Below are 23,100 nucleotides of genomic sequence, written 5' to 3'. Positions count from 1 at the left end.
GTGTAGCCCTAGAGTCCACACCGGCGCCTCCTTGTTCCCTGGGGCGGCGGAGAAATGGGTGCCTTGGTCTGTTAGTCTTTGTACGTGGGTGTGGGTGGGTAGGTGGACTTGGGTGTGGGTGTTTGCGGCCCGTGTTTCAAAGGCCTTTTATTTTTTCTTAAGCTTAAGTTCAACCCACTGACCTTCATACCCTCTCCTGCCTATGAGATTTTTCAGCACCGGCATATGTATTTTTTTTTTTTAATATCGTGGCCCCAAGTGAGCCTTCATCTGTATTTCGTGGTCTCATATATTCATCTTTTTAACCTCGAGTACATCTCTATCAACCTAATTTTCCCTTTACTAGATTCCTTATCATACTCATATATATTTTTCAACCCCAAGAGAACCTCCTTTGTTTCCTTCACAATTTTTCGGGATCTCTCTTATTCGTCTTTAAGCTCAAGTCCATCTCCATCAACCTTATAATTATTCCCCTCTACGAGATTCTTTAGCACAAGCATGTATTATTTTTCCACCCCAAGAGAACCTGAATTGTTTCCTTTATTTGCCTTCCCTTCACACTTTTTCGGGATCTCTCTTATTCCTCAAGTCCATCTCCATCAACCTTATAATTATTCCCCTCTACGAGATTCTTGAGCACTGGCGTATATTATTTTCCACCCCAAGAAAACCTCCGTCGTTTCCTTTGTTTACCTTCCCCCAAACACCTCCGGAGCCGCGTGACGATCATGTGACAACGACTGCGCTGATTACCTTCATAACAACCCCCACGTGAGGCTCAGGTGCCGCTCTACAGGTGGACGCGGGGTCGGGACAGACAGGTGAGGAGGCGGGCCAGGACGCGGGCTACAGAAAGCTACGTTTGTCTCGTCTCTGTTCTCTGCTTCTCCTCCTTTTCTTATGTGCGTGATCTTCCTTCTTTTTCCGTGTGTTTCTATCTCTTCTGTTTTTAATCGTAGACTTCATTAAGCTACCGTTGTCAAGTTCTTCGTCTGTTCTTTTCCTCCTCTGATATATGTGTTTTTTTCTGGATCTTCTGTTTCTTCCTCTTTCTTCCTCTTCTTTTCCTCTTTTCCTCTTCTTTTCCTCCTCTGATATACGTGTTTTTTTCTGCGTCTTCTGTTTCTCCTCTTTTGTCCTTTTCTGCCTGTATCTGTTTATTGTATCTTCCTTTCCTCTCCCTATATATGTGTTCTTCCTTCCTCTTCTTCCGTCTGTTCCTCCTTTCTATATATTCATCCCTTCATTTCCTCTTATATTCTCCCTTCCACATCTTTAGTCTCTTCCTCTCTCTCTCTCTCTTCCTTTTTTTAGCTTCGGCACAGACCCAAGTTATCATCCTACGCATATTTCTCTTTCTTCTTTTGTTTTCTTCCGTCTGTTTCTTCATTGTTGTTTTTTGCTCAGATTTAGACCCAAGTTATCAGCCTGCGACTATCTACTCATCTCTCCCTTTCTTTTTTCTACTATATTTTCCCTTCCTCTTCTCCCGTCTGTTCTCTTTCTCGTCTTTCTTTTTAGCTGTTTTATCTTCTGCTGTGTATTTAAACTCACAAGACTATCTACATATTTTCTTACAGTCGATTTCAATTCACAAGCTTCGTCTATTCTTATTTGCATTGCCTGGTTCAAGTTTTTTTCTTCTTTTCTTTTGTTTCTGATCAATTCTGTCTTCTTCAAAGTTCTTCGGCGGTCTCTCGTTAACTTTTCCACCTAATACTGTGGTTCATTGTTCATCCATGCTTGTGTTTTCCTATCAACACTATCTGATTCACTGTTCTTCGTTCTCTCGTTTCCTCTTAATACTGTTTTGTTCCAGGTTCTGCATTCTCTAGTTTCCCTACTCATTCTGTCTGGTTCATACTCCTTCTCTTGTTTTCCTATTAATACTACCTAGCTTATCGTTATTCGTCCTCTCCTGTTATCTGTTAGCATGTCTAGGTCACTGCTCCTCTTCCTCCTCCTCCTCCTCTCTTTTTCCCTGTTAATACCGCCTGGTTGGTTCTCTCTAGTAAAATATGAAGATTAGTTTTTTTTGCCCCGCCGCCTCGTCACTCACGTCCGCCCATAAACTTCGCTCTGGCTTAGTGTCGGGGCGTGAAGAGAGATATGGGGGGGGGGGGGGAGAGAGAGAGAGAGAGAGAGAGAGAGAGAGAGAGAGAAATGTAGGCGTGCTTTCTCTCTTTCCTGTCACTCTTCTTATTCTCTCACTTTTTCTTTCTTTCTCTCTTTTCACTCTATCTTTCTCTTCCCTCTCTACCTAACTCTCAGCCAATCATTTTATCCATCAATATCACTCTCCACACACATCTACATTTCTACCTTCCTTTCCATCAATCTCTATCTATATCCATCTCTATATATCTATCCATCAGTTCATCCATCTATCCATCCATCAGGCTGCATATCTACCTGTATTTATCTACCTGTCTATCTCTTTCCCGCAGGTGTTTAGGTAAGGATGTTGATGGCGCGGTTCGAGTACCCTATAGCCAGCCTCGTCCCACCCCGGCACCTCCAACAAGTGTACAAACTTCCATCCGTTCGTGTGTGTAAGAGAGTAAGCCGGGGTCGCTCTCGTCTCAAGCTCGCGTGTTCCCTATTAACCCTCTCGCGCGGTGCAAACTTTGGCTCTTTTTAACGCGCGGAGCAGTTCGTCAGATGGTGCGGGTATATATTGGTTAATGAGGGTGTTGGTGTTGGTATTGGTATTGGCATTGGTATTGGTGTTGGTATTGGTATTGGTATTGGTATTGGTAGGTGTTGATATTGGTGTTGGTATTGGTATTGGTATTGGTATTGGTATTGGTGGGTGTTGATATTGGTGTTGGTGTTGGCGATGGTATTGGTATTGGTATTGGTAGGTGTTGATATTGGTGTTGGTATTGGCATTGGTGTTGGTATTGGTGTTGGTGTTTGTATTGGTGTTAGTATTAGTATTGATGTTGATATTGGTATTAGTATTAGTATTGGTGTTGGCATTAGTATTGGTATTGGTATTGGCTGGCTGGTTAAGTGGGTTCTGTTGGTATTTGTATAGGTAGTGGTACTGGTGTTGGTTGGCTATTCAAGTAGGTTTCTGGGGTGGGTGGGTTGGAGGGTTGTCGGGGTAACATGCTGTGGGTTACTCTCAGAAGTCTCCCTCGGATATACGCTAAGTTTCGACTCTATCGTGTTCGACTGCGCTGTAAGACTACCATAACATCCCCTCCGCGTTCAGGGCAGCATCATAATTACCTTCTCTTGCTACGTCCTCATAAAAAAAATACTATAGTTCCCCCTCCACGCCAGAGCAGCTTTCTGAACGCCTTGCCTCATCAACTTGTAGCTAATATTCTCTAACTCCCTAATCACATCACTTTTTCGGCTGAAGTTACGCGGGTTAGAGTCTGCTACACTCGTTACATCCCGGCGAACATTGCTCTCTGTTCCCGCTTCGTCGCTGAACAGGTGCTAAAGCTTCTCTCTCTCTCTCTCTCTCTCTCTCTCTCTCTCTCTCTCTCTCTCTCTCTCTCTCTCTCTCTCTCTCTCTCTCTCTCTCTCTCTCTCTCTCTCTCTCTCTCTCTCTCTCTCTCTCTCTCTCTCTCTCTCTCTATCTGTCTATATGTTTATCTATCTATCTTTCTATCTACCTCACGTCTTTCCTGTCCCCCTTCCAGCCTTCCTCTCTCTCTCTCTCTCTCTCTCTCTCTCTCTCTCTCTCTCTCTCTCTCTCTCTCTCTCTCTCTCTCTCTCTCTCTCTCTCTCTCTCTCTCTCTCTCTCTATCTGTCTATCTGTCTATCTATCTATCTATCTATCTCTCTGCCTCACGTCTTTCCCGTCCCCCTTCCAGCCTTCCCCTCGCACTCTCTCTCTCTCTCTCTCTCTCTCTCTCTCTCTCTCTCTCTCTCTCTCTCTCTCTCTCTCTCTCTCTCTCTCTCTCTCTCTCTCTCTCTCTCTCTCTCTATCTATCTCTCTCTATCTATCTATCTATCTATCTATCTATATCTCTCTATCTATCTATCTATCTATCTATCTACCTCACGTTCTTTCCCCTCCCCCTTCCAGCCTTCCCTTCGCACCAATTACTGAAGTGGAAGACTCGGTGATCGCATTCCCTTTTCATCCCTCTAAAAAGTTTCTTTAGGTACAGTCTTCCCTCTCTCCGGGAATTAAACGCACAATTTCCATGTTCACCCACGGCTGACGCTAAAAAGTGCCTTGTTGATCAGTCTTTTCAGCCGGTTCTTTTATGTCTGCCAAGGGGGAAAACTCGCGTCTTTGCCAGCCACTCTGAGGGATGGATTAACTCGCGAGTTTCGTAATGGCACCGAATTGTACTTTTGCTGTCGTCACCACAACCCGAGTCGCTGTAGACTGGCTTACATCATGCCAATAGGGACAAATTATATAGCTTTGTGTTTACATTCTCGCAGCAAAAAAAGTCACACCAAGGAGCCTAAGTATTTTAGACACCATCGCTTCTCACATCAACTATTTCTAAAGGTCAAAGAGGGGATCAATCTGTTTTTCATGAGTGTTTTTTAAGGTTCATGGCACAGAAGAAGGGTCAAACTACCACCAGGGTCATAAAACTACTTCTGGAAATGCCACAAACCCCTACGAAAGCCTTGTCAAATATGTGAACTTGGGCGTTTCAGAGATCGACCCGGCGAAGTCTTGTAGCTGAGAAACAGGTTTATATATCTGAATAAGACGAGGAAAAAGAAGTAAAGCCGGCGACGGTGTGGAGGGCGTTAAGCTTTGCCGCCGGTTCAGCCTCCTCAGCTGCCCACATACATTATACTGGCAACATGTAGCTACCTCTTGCCAGTATGTTGCCAAAGCGATGCTGGGATGTGGGGAGTACTGGCCCTTCGTTGCTGGCGTCATGTAGGGCTATGTAAGCAGTCCTGTTGGCAGCCGTGTTCGAATCCACGTGTTAAAGAACCTCGGCAAAGGAGCGTGGATGTAGAGAATGTTCCTGTGAGAATTGTTGTTGTTGTTGTTGTTGTTCCTGTTGTTGTTGTTACTATTGTTGCTACTCCTCTTCTACCTTCTCCTCCTCCTCCTCCTCCTCCTCCTCGTGTATCTTCCGTGGGTCGGGTGTCAATTTGCCGGGCGAGGGTGTCACGCCGCCACAGAGGACGACTACACGACCACAACTCTCCTTCATGATCTCCCACGACCACTCAAGACCATCCACGATCCTCCACGACCCCTCTACGACACCCCACAATACTCAACGACCACTCCATAATCCTTCAAGACTCCCCACAACACTTTACGACCCTCCAAGACTCCACGACCACTCAAGACCATCCACGATCCTCCACAACCCTCCACGACTCCTCTACGACACCCCACAATACTCAACGACCACTCCATAATCCTTCAAGACTCCCCACAACACTTTACGACCCTCCAAGACTCCACGACCCTCTACGACCCCTCCACGATCACTCAAGACCATCCACGATCCTCCACAACCCTCCACGGCCCCTCTACGACACCCCACAATACTCAACGACCACTCCATAACCCTTCACGGCCCCCCACAACACTTTACGACCCTCCAAGACTCCACGACCCTCTACGACCCCTCCACGACCACTCAGGACCATCCACGATCACTCTACGACACCTCCACGACACATTTGCTTCTCTTTTTCTCGCCGTTTCTCTCCTTTCTATTTTTTTCTTTCCTTCTGTTACCTCCTTCCCTCCTCTCTCCTCCATATTCCTCTCTTCTTCTCTTGTCATCTTGCCTTCTTCCTCCTCCTCCTCCTCCTCCTCCTCCTCCTCCTCCTCCTCCTCCTCACTCAGTTATTCCCTCCATTGTCCTCTCCTTCCCCTCTCCTCCCCTTCCTTACCTTCCTCTCTTCCTCCCTCTCCCCTTCCTCCCTCCTCCTCCTCCTCCTCCTCCTCCTCCTCCTCCTCCTCCTCCAATAGCTGTTACTTTACCTACTCTCCCCTTCTATTCTTCCCTCATTCATCTTTTTTATCTCCCTCTGCTGTGTATCTTTTTTTCTCTCCGTCCCCTCCACCTCCTTCCCCTTTTCTCTCTCCTCTCTTCCCTCCCTTCCCTCCCTTCCTCGTCTTTGTACTCTTCCCTCCTACTCTTCTGTCCCTCTGAATTTTTCTCTCTCCCTCTCTCTCTTCCTTACTCTTTCTGGTTCTTTCTTACTTCTCTTTTTATCTTGTGAATGTTTCTGTGATAATAATGAAAAATAACAAAAAAAAAATAACATATGGCTTATTTGGTCGCGTTACACAAGTTACAAACAATTCAAACAAAGCAAAACAAACAAATATGATTTAAGAGTGTTGGCGGGCCTGACTGAATTATGTGAGTGGAAGGGAGAGAGAGAGGGAGGCTTAGGAGAAGGGCGTGCAGTGTGTCGGGGAGTCCAGGCTGGGTCGGGTGGTGTCTATCGGGGGTCGATGAGGCACTAATCCCGGCCAGTGTGTGGGTCGCGTAAGGCTACAGAAAGGTAAACAAACCATTCAGCCACAGAACCTCGAGCCGCGCAGATCAAGGGACGTCAGTAAATATCGGAGGGATTGGGTTGGGGGGGGGAGGGGGGGGGGCGAGAAAGAATATTACCACAAAAAGTATATGGATAGAGAGAGAGAGAGAGAGAGAGAGAGAGAGAGAGAGAGAGAGAGAGAGAGAGAGAGAGAGAGAGAGAGAGAGAGAGAGAGAGAGTCCTCTATCGTGGGACCTGTGGCGTCGTGTTTTTTTTTATTGGGGTGCGTGTGTGTGTGTGGGGGGGGGGGGGGCAGGTGAATTATATTTATAGTGGTTGCCGTGATGCATGACTCTGGCTGGGCCCATGCTGCCCCCCGGTGCTATTCCTGAACTAATTTGCTGAAGTTAGGGTTGGCTGAATATCTGGGCAGCATGTGGGTAACCTTCCGCGACTCGGTGATTTTTATTTTTTATTTTTATTGCAGCAAAGGAGTCAGTTGAAGGGCATAAAAAAGGTAACAGATGTGAAAAAAAGCCCGCTACTCACTGCTCCTATAAAGGGTTAGAGGAGTGGCCGAAAAAGAGGTCAATTTCGGGAGGAGAGGTTGGTTGAAAAATGATTGGTATTATAAGACACTTTGCCATATCACATCAGCTATTTCTAAAGGTCAAAGAGGGGATCAATCGGGTTCTAATGAGTGTTTCTTTAGGTTCATGGTACAGAGGAAGGGTCAGACTACCACCACGGTCATAAAACTACCCCTGGAAATGCCCACAACTCCTACGAAAGCGTTGTCAAATCTGTGTTCTTGGGCGGCGAAATGTCTCAGTACGACCCTGAATATCGTGCCACAGCATCCCACTCGTTTTGTTTTCGAGGAGGAAGAGATGAGGAGGAGGAGCTAATTCAGGAGGAAGAAGAGAGGAAGGCTGAGTAAAAGAAGAAGGAGGAAGATATGAAGAAGAAAAAGAGGGAGAGTAATGTTCACAGGCTCACCAGGTCCACACGCTGACCACTCGGCGTGTAAGACTGTGATGCTGAGGTTCGGGAATATGAGAAAGAAGAGATGGGGAGGGGGTCTGTACTGTTTGCTGGAGGGCGGCGTCCTTCGTGTATTTTCCCATAGGTTAGCCATCAGAAGGGTAGCCATTAGGGAGGGAGCGAGGGTCCAAAAAACCGAGGTGCGAGGTGACGGCCTAGCTGCTTTGTGAGACCTCCTTCAGCATCATTCATTTACTAATTCATCCATACTGTGCAGCGAGCTCGTCTGAGTTTGCGTCGTGGCCTCCTTCAATGGTGGCCGACGCTCTCTGCCGCGATATAGTTAGATTAGGTAGGGTGATGGGTTCTGTGTCTGTGTGTGTGTGTGTGTGTGTGTGTGTGTGTGTGTGTGTGTGTAACAGAGGATAAAGCCATTTTTGCACCTGAACAAACACACACACACACACACACACACACACACACACACACACACACACACACACACACACACACACACACACACAGGTAGCCACGACTCACCTTTGTATTAAAAATGTCAGTCACTTTTTTTCTTCCTTTCTTTCTCTCTTTCTTTCGTTCCCTTTTTTCGTGTGGCAGAAGAGAGCGAGTCTTGGTTTGGCGTTCTGTGCAACACAACACAACACAACACAACACAGAGAAAGCAACACAGTATTAATCTCCTTTCGCACTGTCCGCAAGAAGAAATACCCGGCAAGAAGAAGAGGAGGAGGAGGAGAGGAGGAGGAGGTGCCCAGCAAGAAGAAGAGGAGGATGAGGAGGACTTGTCTTTTCTTCCTCCAGACATTTATATAATCTTATGTGTTTTCCACTCCCCTTGTGTGTGTGTGTGTGTGTGTGTGTGTGTGTGTGTGTGTGTGTGTGTCGTAGCGGCTACACACACACACACACACACACACACTACCCAGATTAGTAACTTAATCTTGCCAATGTTGGGAGATTATTGACCCACATGCCCCTCCTCCTCCTCCTCCTCCTCCTCCTCCTCCTCTTCCTCCTCCTCCTCTGCAGCGATCATTTTTCCACCCACCCTCCCACCAACCTGTCTGTCTTTCCTTTCTTCTTTCTTTCCTTTCTTTCTTTCTTCGTTCCTTTTTTCTTTCTTTCCTTTCTTTCTTTCTTTCTTTCTTCCTTCCTTCCTTCCTTCCTTCCTTCCTTCCTTCCTTTGCTTTCCTTTCCTTTTTTCAGCTTATTTCTAATCGTTTTTTTAATCTATCTTTCTATATATCTTTCTCGTTCTTCCTTTATTCCTGTTAACCCCATTCTTTGTTTTATTTTCTTTGGTGTCGCTCCTCTCTCTATTTTTTTTCTCTCACCTCATCGAGTTTCTCTTTATTGTTTTGTGGCCATTTGATCGCCTTACACCCCACACATCCTCCGTCTCCGAGGCTGCGTTGAGAGATGCTTAGATGGGATACTAAACGCTCTTCTCTTCCTAGTAATCGTTATTGGCTCACTTCTAGGAGCTGGAGAGAACTGTTTTACTTTTGCCATGTTTTTTTTCCTGCCTTCCATCCTTCCTACCTTCTTCCTTTTTTTCCTTCCTTCCTTCCTTCCTTCCTTCCTATCTTTCATTCTTTATTTCTAATCCTTGGTTCTATAGTCCATGTTTCAAATCGTGTCTGGCTCCCACAACGACTATTTTCCAAGGCCACAGAGAAGATTAACCGGGCTTCCATGGGTGATTTTCCAGTTCATGGTTTGTCCTTGAACTGTTTCCTCTACTGTAAAAAAAAAAGAGGTCGTGTAAACTTTCACTAGAAGCACAAAACAATCTATGACAAGCCCATTAATTTCTATGATAGGCTTTTTGAACGGGCGAACTCAGAACCCGAAACGATTAAAAATACGGGCTTATGATAGAGATGTAAGACTTTAAAGAGTAGTAATAGTAATAGTAGTAGTAGTAGTAGTAGTAGTGGTGGTAGTAGTAGTAGTAGTAGTAGTAGTAGTAATCAAGTTATTTACGAGCATACAAGTTTGAGTACTGAGGACGATATCAACTGTCTCACTTGTCAACGGTTTACTGGACATTAACCAACCCACCAGCGCTGAGGCCGCAAGAGTACCCCCGGGGACTTGTACATTGTCGGCGACTTCGGGTAGCAGCGGGGATCATGTTTCTTAATGGTCCCTCTAAGCGAGAAAAATGAGAAAAAATCATCACTCACACAAACCATTTCATAACATATCTACGCATTTGTGATCAGTTTATGTATTATCTATTTTGGGGGGGTTAAATCATGGCACAAATTTGGCCCGTTGCTGCTACACGGTAAAGCCACAAATTTGGCCCGTCGCTGCTACACGGTAAAGCCACAAATTTGGCCCGTCGCTGCTACACGGTAAAGCCAATAATCTGGCCCGTCGCTGCTACACGGTAAAGCCACAAATTTGGCCCGTCGCTGCTACACGGTAAAGCCACAAATTTGGCCCGTCGCTGCTACACGGTAAAGCCACAAATTTGGCCCATCGCTGCTACACGGTAAAGCCACAAATTTGGCCCGTCGCTGCTACACGGTAAAGTCACAAATTTGGCCCGTCGCTGCTACACGGTAAAGCCACAAATTTGGCCCGTCGCTGCTACACAGTAAAGCCACAAATTTGGCCCGTCGCTGCTACACGGTAAAGCCACAAATTTGGCCCGTCGCTGTTACACGGTAAAGCCACAAATTTGGCCCGTCGCTGCTACACGGTAAAGCCACAAATTTGGCCCGTCGCTGCTACACGGTAAAGCCACAAATTTGGCCCGTCGCTGCTACACGGTAAAGCCACAAATTTGGCCCGTCGCTGCTACACGGTAAAGCCACAAATTTGGCCCGTCGCTGCTACCGGGTTCCAGAAATAAACTCGCGATTTCTGGGAGTTAGAAGGAAACTTAGGAGGAATCTCTACTTTGAAAACTGAACTTCACACTGAGAGTTTATTAATACGGTCCTGGTTGCCTTTCTTCCTCCCTTCCCTTCACCAGGACACACACACACACACACACACACACACACACACACACACACACACACACACACACACACACACACACACACACACACACACACACCCTCACACACCCTCACGCCCACCAGCATCCAGTCACCTCTCGGCAAACTAATAACTCGCCCCAACCTTCCTTACATCGCTTCTCCTTCCCCCCGTCCCCATCCGTCCTTCCCACGCCCCGCCCCGCCAGCAGCTACTTCCTCCCTCGCTCCCTCCTTCACCGCTCTGCAATCAGCTTCAGGGCGCTCCGACGAAGGGGAAGAAGGGGAAGACGAAGGGTTGGGTGGATGGGGAGGTGATGATGGTGGTGGTGGTATTATTATTATTATTATTATTATTTCTAGTAGTAGTAGTAGTAGTAGTAGTAGTAGTAGTAGTAGTAGTAGCAGTAGTAGTAGTATCATTATTATATATTTTAACTATTATAAAAAAAAGCATTAATAATCAGCGGTTGGAACGATAACTTTGACTGAATAGCGTTAGTTGTGTTAGTACGACAGTTTTGGGGTCTGGAAATGACAAGTCCAATATTCTGAGTACGAGAATCTGGTAACGCTGCCCCCGACGTCCCCTTGAGATAACGTAATAGTGTTCTTTCTCTCTGGTGTTTACATGGATGCACGCCGGCTACAAGGAACCAAGTGGCGTGGCTTCACCATCACACCTTTTTTTCTCCGTCTCTACATTGGCTCCCTGTCAAGACACATATAACAGAGGCGCTATGAAAGTCACGCCCGCTCGTTAATCGCGTTGAGATGGATCCACGAGTGTACAGGCCGCAGGAAACTAGGGTCGTATGAAAGACACATCGCCCCCTATGAACACCTAATTGTCAAGGCTTTCGTAGGAGTTGTGGGCATTTCCGGGGGTAGTTTTACGGCCCAGGTGGTAGTGTGAGTCTTCTTCTGTACCGTGAACCTGAAGAAACACTCTTTAGAACCCGACTGACCCCCTCTTTGACCTTTAGAAATAGGTGATGTGAGAATCGAGAGTGTCTGAATATCGTGCCACAGCATCCCACTCGTTCTGTTTTCGAGGAGGAAGAGATGAGGAGGAGGAGGAGCTAATTCAGGAGGAAGAAGAGAGGAAGGCTGAGTAAAAGAAGAAGGAGGAAGATATGATGAAGGAAAAGAGAAGGGAGAGTTATGTCAGGCGGAGGAGACTGAGAAGAAGAAAGATATGGAGGAAGAAGAGGAGGAGGAGGGAGAGGGTGAGAGAGCGTTCGAGAAGAAGAATGAAGGAGGAGTTAGACGGAGGAGGAGGAGGAGGAGAAAGGAAAGAAGGACGGAGGAGGAGGAGGAGGAGGAGAAAGGAAAGAAGGACGAAGGAGGAGGAGGAGGAGGAGAAAGGAAAGAAGGACGGAGGAGGAGGAGGAGGAGAAAGGAAAGAAGGACGGAGGAGGAGGAGGAGGAGAAAGGAAAGAAGGACGAAGAAGGAGGAGGAAGAAAAAGAGGCTAATGTATGTATGCTCTCAATGAAGCGAGGAGGTCAGAGCACAGCAAAGGAGAACAGAACAGGGCGAGGCAAGGACAGGACAGGACAGAGGTGGGCGAGGCAGGAGGAACAGAGGAGGAGGGCAAGATGTCACCATGCTAATAAGGCTCCACAAAGCCATTACGGGCGGCAATTAGATTAGGCGGCGGCCAGCTCAAGTTAGGGAGAGTTAGTTACCGGTGAGGGAAGTACGCGAGGGTGGTGGTGGTTGCGATTTAGGTATGAGGTCTGATCATGTGCTAGACCCGGGATTGTTAGTCAGTATATGTGTGTGTATGAGGGGGGGGGGGTCATGAGAGAGAGAGAGAGAGAGAGAGAGAGAGAGAGAGAGAGAGAGAGAGAGAGAGAGAGTAAAAAGAAAGAAAGAAAATAAATTAAAGAGAGAAACTGGGTCATGCTTCTCCCAACATTTTAAAGCTAAGTTCAGTATGAAGGAGTTACCCGCTTCGTATCAGACTTAATAAACCACTGAACAAGGGGAGGTATTTCCTTAGACAATTTCGACTCACATCAATCATTTTCTACAGGCCTAAAAAAGAGGAGGTAAAATGGGGGAGTGCTTTTTTCACTTTCATATTTCAGTAGTCGTGTCAAACTATCACCGGGGTCATAAAACTACCCATGGAAATGCCCACCACAACCCCAACGAAAGCCTTGTTAAATACATATGTGTACTTCTGAGACGCTGCCGACTCTCACATCAATAATTTTATTTCAGAAGTCGTGTCAAACTATCACCGGGGTCATAAAACTACCCATGGAAATGCCCACAACAACCCCAACGAAAGCCTTGTTAGATATATGTGTGTACTTCTGAGACGCTGCCGACTTTCACATTGATTATTTCTACAGGCCTAAGAAAATGAACTAAAATGCGTTCTTAGGAGTGCCTTTTCACGCTCATATTTCAGAAGTCGTATCAAACTATCACCGGGGTCATAAAACTACATATGTTTAGATTTAGAATATGACCTCAGAACCTTTCCCAGAACACTCAAGTAGGGGGTTCACCAGCGTCGCAACCAACACTCTCTTTTCCTTCCTAAAATAAGGTTCTCTTATGTCACACGTGTTCGTCGCCTTGTGGGGGAAAGTCTCGTGCTTTTCATCATCCGAGGAGAGCGTGGGAAGGTGGTGAGGTGACCGGTTGGGACGTGTAAGAAGCCCGTATCCTCATGCGCTTTGGGCTTTCACAACAACCATTTCTCCGGGCCACAAAGGAGGTTAGTCGGGTTGCCAAGAGTGTTTTTTTTTTTTCATGTTCATCGTGCAGAAGCCTTGTCAAACTTCCATTAGCATCATAAAACTACCCATGGAAATACTAACACAACCTCTATGAAAGCCTTATCCAAATGTAGAAGGCTTGTCAAACTACCACTATAGCATCATAAAACTACCCATGGAAATACTAACACAACCTCTATGAAAGCCTTATCCAAATATAGAAGCCTTGTCAAACTACCACTATAGCATCATAAAACTATCCATGGAAATACTAACACAACCTCTATGAAAGCCTTATCCAAATGTAAAAGCCTTGTCAAACTACCACTAGCGTCATAAAACTATCCATGGAAATACTAACACACCCTCTATGAAAGCCTTATCCAAATGTAAAAGCCTTGTCAAACTTCCACAATAGCATCATAAAACTATCCATGGAATTACTAACACAACCTCTGTGAAAGCCTTATCCAAATGTAAAAGCCTTGTCTAACTACCACTATAGCATCACAAAACTACCCATGGAAATCCTAACACAACCTCTGTGAAAGCCTTATCCAAATGTAGTTGGGAAAGCGCCTTGGAAATCTTTGAATAGTTAGGGGACCCCGAAGCCTTTGAGAGTACAGTCCGTATTCTTAAACATATCAGCACCTCTGTTCGCCCGTTTGCAAAGCCTCTCGTATAGAAGTTGCTTGGGATTATCATGAACCGTTTTGTGACCCTAATGACAGTTTCCACGACTTCTGTACCACGAACGGGTTAAAAGTCACCCCCCCAAAACGGTTAATCTTCTCTATCGCCCAGGAATTTTTTCTTTTACAACAAAGGAGACAGCTCAAGGGCACAACACAAGGAAACAATAATAATAATAATATAATAACAGTCGTAATAAAATAGTCGTAAGGAGTCTCCCCTCAGCCTAATCTCCCACGCCTCATGTCACACCTCCGTCCGGTACAACCACAACAAATGACGCAATCTCAGGAGGCTCCATGTGTCCCGCCACGTCAGCCGGGCATCCTGATGTGCTCCTGGACACGCAGCACAAATCCGCCTGTCAGTTTACGTCCCATTATCAGCTCCTCGACGAGTGCTGGGGGACGCGGCGGCCGGTCACTGAGTGCTCGCGGAGGGACGGGCGGCGCGATAACACGTGTCAACGGATAAGATACGGAGAGATAACGCTGAGTGCTCGGGAGTGTCGGCAGGTTGTGAGGGTGCATAGAGGGAGGGAGGGATGGGGTGGGTGGTAGTGACGTAAGCAGCAGGAGGCGGGGCTTCGGTAGCAGGGACTGGAGTGCGGAAAATACGAGGAGGTAGGACTGACAACCCGGGAAAGTGTGAAGGATGAAGCAGGGAGGCGAGCCAATGCAGGATGATACATAAGAACATAAGAACGTAGGAGTCTGCAAGAGGCCGGTAACCCCGTACAAGGCAGCTCCTTTGACCCTAAGCTCCCGTGTATCTAACCCCACCTAATATCGCTGTCCATGAATTTATCTAATCTATATTTGAATGTGACAATTGTAATGGCACTCACCACATGACTGCTAAGCCTATTCCACTCATCCACCACCCTGTTAGTAAACCAATTTTTGCCTATGTCCCTGTTGAATCTGAGTTTATCCAGTTTAAACCCATTACTTCGTATCCTACCCGGTTCTCTTACCAACAAAACCTTATGAATATCCCCCTTATTAAAGCCCTTCATCCATTCGTAAACCTCGATCATGTCTCCACGCACCCTTCGCCTTTCTAGAGAATGCAAGTTTAACTGTTTGAGTCTTTCCTTGTATGACAAGTTTCTCAACCCCTGAATCATCTTAGGCATCCTCCTCTGCACTGATTCTAACATTTGGAAATCCATTCAATAGTAAGGTGACCAAAACTGAACCGTATAGTCAAGATGAGGTCTAATTAATGCTAAATATAGTTTGAGGAAGACTTCGGCGCTTCTGTTGCTTACGCTCCTTGAAATAAATCCCAATACCCTATTTGCTCGATTTCTATCTTGAATGCATTGTGCCCTTGGACGGAGATCAGAGCTCACTAAGACCCCTAAATCTCTCTCGCACCCAGACCTGCTTATGAGAGTGTTATTTAAGCAATAGTTATGAGAGGGGTTGTTCCTACCTACACTCAGAATTCTGCACTTCCCTACATTGAACTCCATCTGCCATTTATCCGCCCCGTCATACAATCTGTTTAGTTCACCCTGGAGAATACTAGCGTCCTGATCCGACTCAATTACTCTACCGATCTTGGTATCATCTGCAAACTTACTAACATCACTACTAATTTCTGTATCTAAGTCATTGATATAAATAATAAACAAAAGTGGACCTAATACCGAACCTTGTGGGACCCCACTCGTAACACATCCCCAGTCAGATCTTTTACCATTGATTTGCACTCTTTGCTTCCTATTGCTAAGCCACGCCTTGACCCAGTTCAAAACTTTACCCTCTACTCCGTGAGCCTGTAATTTAAGCAACAGTCGTTGGTGAGGAACTTTGTCAAACGCTTTACTAAAATCAAGATAGATTACATCATAATTTTCATCTCTGTCTACCGCCTCAAAGACTTTATTGTAGAAGGACAAGAGATTGGTGAGGCATGACCTACCTTTCGTGAACCCATGCTGCGAGTCGTGAATTAAGCTATGTTTCTCTAGATGCTCCCGAATGTTCCTGGCTATTATGGACTCCAGCATCTTCCCTATAACCGATGTTAAGCTAATTGGGCGATAGTTTGAAGCAGCTGACCTGTCCCCCTTTTTGAAAATCGGCGTCACATTAGCTACTTTCCATAGGCTGGGCACATAACCAGTATTTAGTGACATCTTAAAGATGGCGGTTAGTGGGTCACTGTGTACATCACCTAATTTCTTTAATACCCTCGGAAATATCCGGTCAGGACCTGGCGACTTATTCTTCTTAAGCTTATCTATCTCATCCTGAACTACTTGCCTGGTAATGATTATATCCCTCAATTTATCGCCATCCCCGCCCTCGTACACCTAAACCCTTTCCGGAATAGTCGTTCGATCCTCTTGTGTGAATACTGAAAGGAAGTAGTCGTTCAGCAATGTGCTCATATTTTCGTAATTTTCCACTAGCTCCCCTGTGTTTGTTTTCAGCGGTCCAATTTTCTCCCTTGTTTTTGTTCTATACATCTGAAAGAAGCCCTTAGGATTACTTTTCGCCTCATTTGCTACTTTGATCTCATAATTCCTTTTTGCTATCCTGGTGTTTTTCTTCAAGAGAGGGTAGGCCTTGCTAGGTAGGTAGGTAGGTAGGGAGGAACAGGTGGGAGAGAGGAGAGGGGAGGAGACAAGACAGAGGGCCATAAAATTAATACAGGATAACATAAGGAAGGGTAGGCCATGCTAGGTAGGTAGAGAGGGAGGGAGGAACAGGTGGGAGAGAAGAGAGGGAAGGAGGAACAGGTGGGAGAGAAGAGAGGGAAGGAGGAACAGGTGGGAGAGAGGAGAGGGGAGGAGACTAGACAGAGGGCCATAAAATTAATACAGGATAACATAAGGAAGGGTAGGCCATGCTAGGTAGGTAGGGAGGGAGCAGGGATACCAAGATACCGTACTCACCGAACAAGATTTTCCCCTTTCTAACGCATAATGACTGCAAAAAAGCCTCTACAATTAATACTTTTAGGAATAGGTATAAATAGGTATCGTTAGTTTTGTGGGTGGGACATTTTTTAGCCTGAAATCGGGAAAAAGGAGCAGATGAGTACGACAATCTGGCAACGTTGATAGGGAGGGAGGTAGGTAGGAGGATAGGTAGATAGGTAGGGAGGGACAGATTGGAGAGTAAAGGGCAGGAGACAAGACAGCTTAGACAGGGACAAGACAGGGACGAGACAGGGAGTTGAGTACTAATGTTATAACGGGAATAAGCTTGGTCACCCTCTGTCTGTTTATCTTGTAAGTTGTTGGAGCTTGGAAGGGTTACAGGGAACGGGAGAGGCAGGGCGGACAGGGGTTGGCGGGGCAGAGGGAGCTTGTGTTGTGACAGGGGGTAAGTTTGTCTATAATGTGTCGCCTTCTGTCTGTTTATCTTGTAAGGGAGTAGGGTTTGGCAGGGTTACATGGGATAAGAGGGGAAAGGTAGGGATGACAGGGGTTGGTGAGGCAGGGAGAGCTTGTGTTGTGACAGGGGGTAAGTTTGTCTATAAAGAATGTGTCGCCCTCTGTCTGTTTATCTTGTAAGGGAGTAGAGTTTGACAGGGTTACTGGGGATAGTAGGGGAGAGGTAGGGATGACAGGGGTTGTTGAGGCAGGGAGTGTTAGTGTTTTGACAGGGGGTAAGTTTGTCTATAAAGAATGCGTCGCCTTCTGTCTGTTTATCTTGTAAGGGAGTAGGGTTTGGCAGGGTTACAGGGGATAGGAGGGGAGAGGTAGGGCATGACAGGAGTTGGTGAGGCAGGGAGTGTTAGTGTTTTGACAGGGGATAAGTTTGTCTATAAAGAATGTGTCGTCTTCTGTCTGTTTATCTTGTAAGGGAGTAGAGTTTGACAGGGTGACAGGGGAAGAGAGAGGCAGGGTAAGGGTTTGGTGAGGCAGGGAGTGTTAGTGTTTTGAAAGGGAGTAAGGGAGTAAGCTTGTCTCTCTCTCTCTCTCTCTCTCTCTCTCTCTCTCTCTCTTTTTTTTTTTTTTTTTACAGCAAGGGAGGCAGCGCAGAGACAAAAAACAACAACAAAAAACAACAAAAAATAAGCGCTTGGTGGTGCTTCTGAAATAAAGAAAATAAGAGAGGTCACTTTTGGAGGTGGTGTCTTGATGCCCTCCTCTAGAAAGCAAGACTCGCCCTCTGCTTGCTTTCCTGTATTGCGTTTGAATATAGTTTTGCCGGTTACCAGGGGCGGGACAGGCAGGGATGGAGGTAGTGGGGGAGGTATGGGAGGGAAGGGAAGGGGAGGGGCGGGGAGGGCCTGTGTTGTGGCAGGGCGGTGTTGAGCTTGTCTGTCTTGGGTCCTCCTCTGCTTGTCTTGTATTTTGTTAGGGTGTACTTTGGCAGGGTTACAGGGTGCAGGAACAGGCAAGGGTGGCGGTGGCGGGCAGGTAAAGGAAGGGGAGGGATGGGAAGGGGCGGGGCGGGCCTGTGTTGTGGCGGTGCGGTGTTGAGCTTGTCAGTCTTGGGTCCTCCTCTGCTTGTCTTGTATTTTGTTAGGGTGTACTTTGGCAGGGTTACAGGGGACAAGAACAGGCAAGGGTGGTGGCGGCGGGGCAGGTATGGAAGGGTAGGGGCTAGGCGGTGAGGGCCTGTAAAGGGTACGTTCTTATGTTCTTATGTTCTTATGTTGTGGCGGGGCGGTGCTAAAAGCTTGTCTGTCCCGTGCGTCCTCTGTTTATCTTGCTTATCAGTCATATCGTTCGTTTCGTTGGCCGCGGGATTCCCTGGCGGGTTATCAGTGAATGGCCAGCACAGAGCGATTAGATTCTTTTCCGTTTTTCGAGGAGGCTTCCACGAATGTCAACAATGTATACCACCTGGCTGACTGGCTCACGGCTTTGTTTACACCGGCCGGTATTATGTTCGCTTATTAAATGCTACTTGATAAACCGCTGGTGTTATTACTGCTACTATACAGCTACTTCTACTACTTTAATTCTTGCAAGAGGAGAGTATCGAGGCACCTCTACTCCATAAATTAACCTCTTTTTTGGCATCATTTCTGAACTCTTTTTTATAGGGGCGATGTTGAGTGTTTTTTTCTCATTATTCCTTTTTTTTGGCCTTGAGCTTCTTCCTTTGCTGTAAAAAAAATATTACTACTACAACTACTACTACTACTACTACTACTACTACTACTACTACTACTACTACTACTACTTCTTCTTCTACAATAGCCAGGGTTTTCGTATAAGTTGTGGGCATTCCCAAGGGTAGTTTTATGGCCCTGGTGGTAGTTTAACAAAGCTTCTGTTCAATAAATATATAAAACACGCATGAGAACCCGAGTGGTCTTCTTTTCAGCCTTTGGGAATTGTTGATGTGAGAGTCGGAAGCGTGTCAGAATACAGCCCTGAGACAGACTACGTAGGGTCGCATTATGAGACATTTCGCCGCCCAAGAACACATATTTGACAAGGCTTTCGTAGGAGTTGTGGGCATTTCCAAGAGTAGTTTTATGACCCTGGTGGTAGTCTGACCCTTCTTCTGTACCATGAACCTAAAGAAACACTCATTAGAACCCGATTGATCCCCTCTCTGACCTTTAGAAATAGCTGATGTGATATAGCAAAATGTCTTGTAATACCAGTCAACGGGCCATATTTTTAAACATTTCGGCGGCCAAGCTCACAAAAGTAACTAGGCTTTCGTAGGAGTTTTGGGCATTTCCAGGGGTAGTTTGATGACCTAGGTGGTAATTTGACCCTTCTTCTGTGCCATGAACCTAAAAGACATCCATGAGAACCCGACTGATCTCCTTTTTTGGCCTTTGAAATAGCTGATGTGAGGGATGAGAGCGTCCGACAATACCGACCGTAGTAGAGTGGTATTATGACACTTTCGGTTCTCATATCATCTATTTCTAAAGGTCAAAGAGGCGATCAATCGGGTTCTAATGAGTGTTTCTCTAGGTTCACGGCACAGAAGAAGGGTCAAACTACCACCAGGGCCATAAAAGTACTCCTGGAAATGCCCAAAACTCCTACGAAAGCCTTGTCAAATGTGTGTTTTCTTAGGTTCACGGTACAGAAGAAGGGTCGAACTACCACCAGGGTCATAAAACTACTCCTGGAAATGCCCAAAACTCCTACGAAAGCCTTGTCAAATGTGTGTTTTCTTAGGTTCACGGTACAGAAGAAGGGTCAAACTACCACCAGGGCCATAAAAGTACTCCTGGAAATGCCCAAAACTCCTACGAAAGCCTTGTCAAATATGTGAACTTGGGCGACGAAATGTTTAGTAATACTGCCCTATACGCCCCTTGCGCTCTAAACACACGCCGTCCATGAGAGACATCGCAGTAAATGAACAAAAGTCTGACGTGGAGGTGCCGGGGATTGAACCCGGGACTTCTCACATGCGAAGCGAGCACTCTACCTCTGAGTTACACCCCCGCGCGAAAACCTACACGCACATTTGATGAGACTTTCGTAGAGGTTGTTGTGGGTGTTTCCATGGGCAGTTTTATGAGCCTAGCGATGGTTTGACAAGGCTTCTGAACCATGCACGGGAAAACACTCACGAGAACCCGACCAACCTCCTTCGTGGCCTTTGAAATTAGTTGTTGTGAGACCCGAAAGAGTCTGAGAATGTCCTTTACAGACACTCTCACATTGGATTAGGTTTTCATAGAGGTTGCGATACTATCTCCACGGGTAGTTTTATGAGTCTAGTGATAGGATGACAAAGCTTCTGAACCCGACCAACCTCCTTCGTGGCCTTTGAAATTAGTTGTTGTGAGACCCGAAAGAGTCTGAGAATGTCCTTTTCAGACACCCTAACATTGGATTAAGTTTTCATAGAGGTTGCTTTACTATCTCCACGGGTAGTTTTATGAGTGTAGTGATAGGATGACAAGGCTTCTGAACCCGACCAACCTCCTTCGTGGCCTTTGAAATTAGTTGTTGTGAGAGGCAAAAGAGTCTTAGAATGTTCTTTACAGGTTTTCATAGACGTTGCGATACTATTTCAATGGGTACTTTTGAGTCTAGTGATAGGTTGACAAGGCTTCTGTTGCATGAATATGAAGCGTCTGAGAATCCGAGATAAACAATGTATACAGGAGATTTTTTTCAGTTGCCTTTCTTTTTTCTCTCTTTCTTTCTTTCTTTCTTTCTCTCTTTCTTTCTTTCTCTCTTCCCGTTCCTCCTAAGTGTGAATATCCATCAACCTCTCTATCTTAGCATTCCTTCTTTCCTTCCTCTCTTTTTGCATCCTTTCCATCCCTTCCTTCCTTCCTTCCTTCCTTCCTTCCTCCCTTCCTTCGTTCCTTTCTCCCTTCCTTCCTTCCTTCCTTCCTTCCTCCCTCCCTCCCTCCCTCCCTTCCTTCTTTCCTTCCTTCCTTCCTTCCTTCCTTCCTTCCTTCCTTCAATGTGTGACAAGAGAATATTAAAGAAACAAGTAAACAAACAAATAAGTGAGTAAATGGTAAATAAAATGATGAGAGAGAGAGAGAGAGAGAGAGAGAGAGAGAGAGAGAGAGAGCGGGGGTACAGCAAAGACACGTTCTCTACAAGATTAAGGTCCTGAAGCGGTCAAAATCTCCTCTCGTATTTTTCTCAGCCGTGACAGAGGGAAACCAACTCTCTCTCTCTCTCTCTCTCTCTCTCTCTCTCTCTCTCTCTCTCGAAAAAGGCATTATTTTTTTAGTCAATCATTTACTCAGCCAGCCAGTCAGTCAGTCAGTCAGTTAGTCATTCAGTCACGTCACTTAATCAGTCAATTAGTTCAGTATGTCAATCAGCCAATTATTCATTCATTCACCCACTCACTCCTCTTTACACACACACACACACACACACACACACACACACACACACACACACACACACACACACACACAAAATCGTTCAGCCAATCAGATCAGTCAGTCAGAGTGGCCTTGTGTCCGCCAACCAATCGTTCTCCTTCCTCCTCATCCTCTTACTTCGGGTCCAGCAAGAGAGCTTCGGATCCCAGAGAGACTGCGTGCATATTCTCCACCTTTCGTCCCTGGGGGGTGGGAGGGGCTAGGTTATTGATATAGGTAGGTATAGGTTGCTAATTTAGAAAGGTTAGGGTACAATGTTGCTCTGGTCATCTCTATAGGTTATGCTCTATGTTAAAATTTTGCCTCACCTCACATTTGGTAAGACTTTGTAGAGGCTCTGTGGGTGTTTCCAAGGACAGTTTTATGAGGTTAATATAGGTAGGTATAGGTTGCTAATTTAGAAAGGTTAGGGTACAATGTTGCTCTGGTTATCTCTATAGGTTATGCTCTATGTTACAATCTTGCCTCACCTCACATTTGGTAAGACTTTGTAGAGATTGTGGGCTCTCTCATGGACAGTCTTATGAGCTTAATATAGGTAGGTATAGGTTGCTAATTTAGAAAGGTTAGGGTACAATGTTGCTCTGGTTATCTCTATAGGTTATGCTCTATGGTACAATCTTGCCTCACCTCACATTTGGTAAGACTTTGTAGAGGCTGTGTGGGTGTTTCCAAGGTCAGTTTTATGAGCCTAGTGATAGTTTGACAAGGCTTCTGCACCATGAACGTGAAAAAAAAACTTATAAGAACCTGACTTATCTCATTGTGACCTTTGAAAACAGTTGTTCTGAGAGCCGAAAGCGATAGCGGATACGGACTTTACACACACACACACACACACACACACACACACACACACACACACACACACACACAACAAAAAAAGGATGATATAGATAGATACGGAGACAGGCACACACGACGTAAGCCCAGGCCCTGTAAAATAGGAAAAGTTGGATAATTATAGATACGGAGACGGGACCACACGAGCGTAAGCCCAGGCCCTGTAAAATTACAACTAGGTAAATACAACTAGGTAAATACACACACACACACACACACACACACACACACACACACACACACACACACACACACACACACACACACACATATTTAGTATAGGCTTTGTTAGAGGTTGTGGGCATTTCCAAGGTCAGTTTTATGAGCCTAGTGATAGTTTGACAAGGCTTCTGCATCGTGAACTTGAAAAACACGCTCAAGAGAACCCGACTAATCTCCTCTGTGGCTTTTGGAAATACGGCCATCCTTTGCAGCCCGTGACCCACAACATAAGGGAAAGAGTGAGTGAGTGAGTGGCCGGATTAAGGCGCGGGGCAGGAATGGCGGCTTTCTGAGGGCGAGGCGAAGGTGCGGGAAGGGCTGGGGCGAGGGTGGCATGGG

The 23,100-nt window shown here is 46.0% G+C and overlaps 1 protein-coding gene and 1 non-coding gene across 2 annotated transcripts in view; one reads left to right on the top strand and one right to left on the bottom strand.

Annotated features, from left to right (window-relative positions):
• Positions 1–23,100, top strand: part of LOC126987542 (uncharacterized) — a 139,815-nt gene that overhangs the window by 81,845 nt on the left and 34,870 nt on the right. The gene's annotated exons all lie outside the window — the stretch shown is intronic.
• Positions 20,210–20,281, bottom strand: Trnaa-cgc (transfer RNA alanine (anticodon CGC)). The gene has a single exon. It is a non-coding gene; the product is annotated as a tRNA-Ala (tRNA).

Source organism: Eriocheir sinensis, chromosome 65 (genome assembly GCF_024679095.1).
Source record: "Eriocheir sinensis breed Jianghai 21 chromosome 65, ASM2467909v1, whole genome shotgun sequence".
NCBI lineage: Eukaryota > Metazoa > Arthropoda > Malacostraca > Decapoda > Varunidae > Eriocheir > Eriocheir sinensis.
The sequence above is the reverse complement of the archived record's forward strand: the minus strand, read 5'-3'. Positions and strand labels throughout refer to the sequence as shown.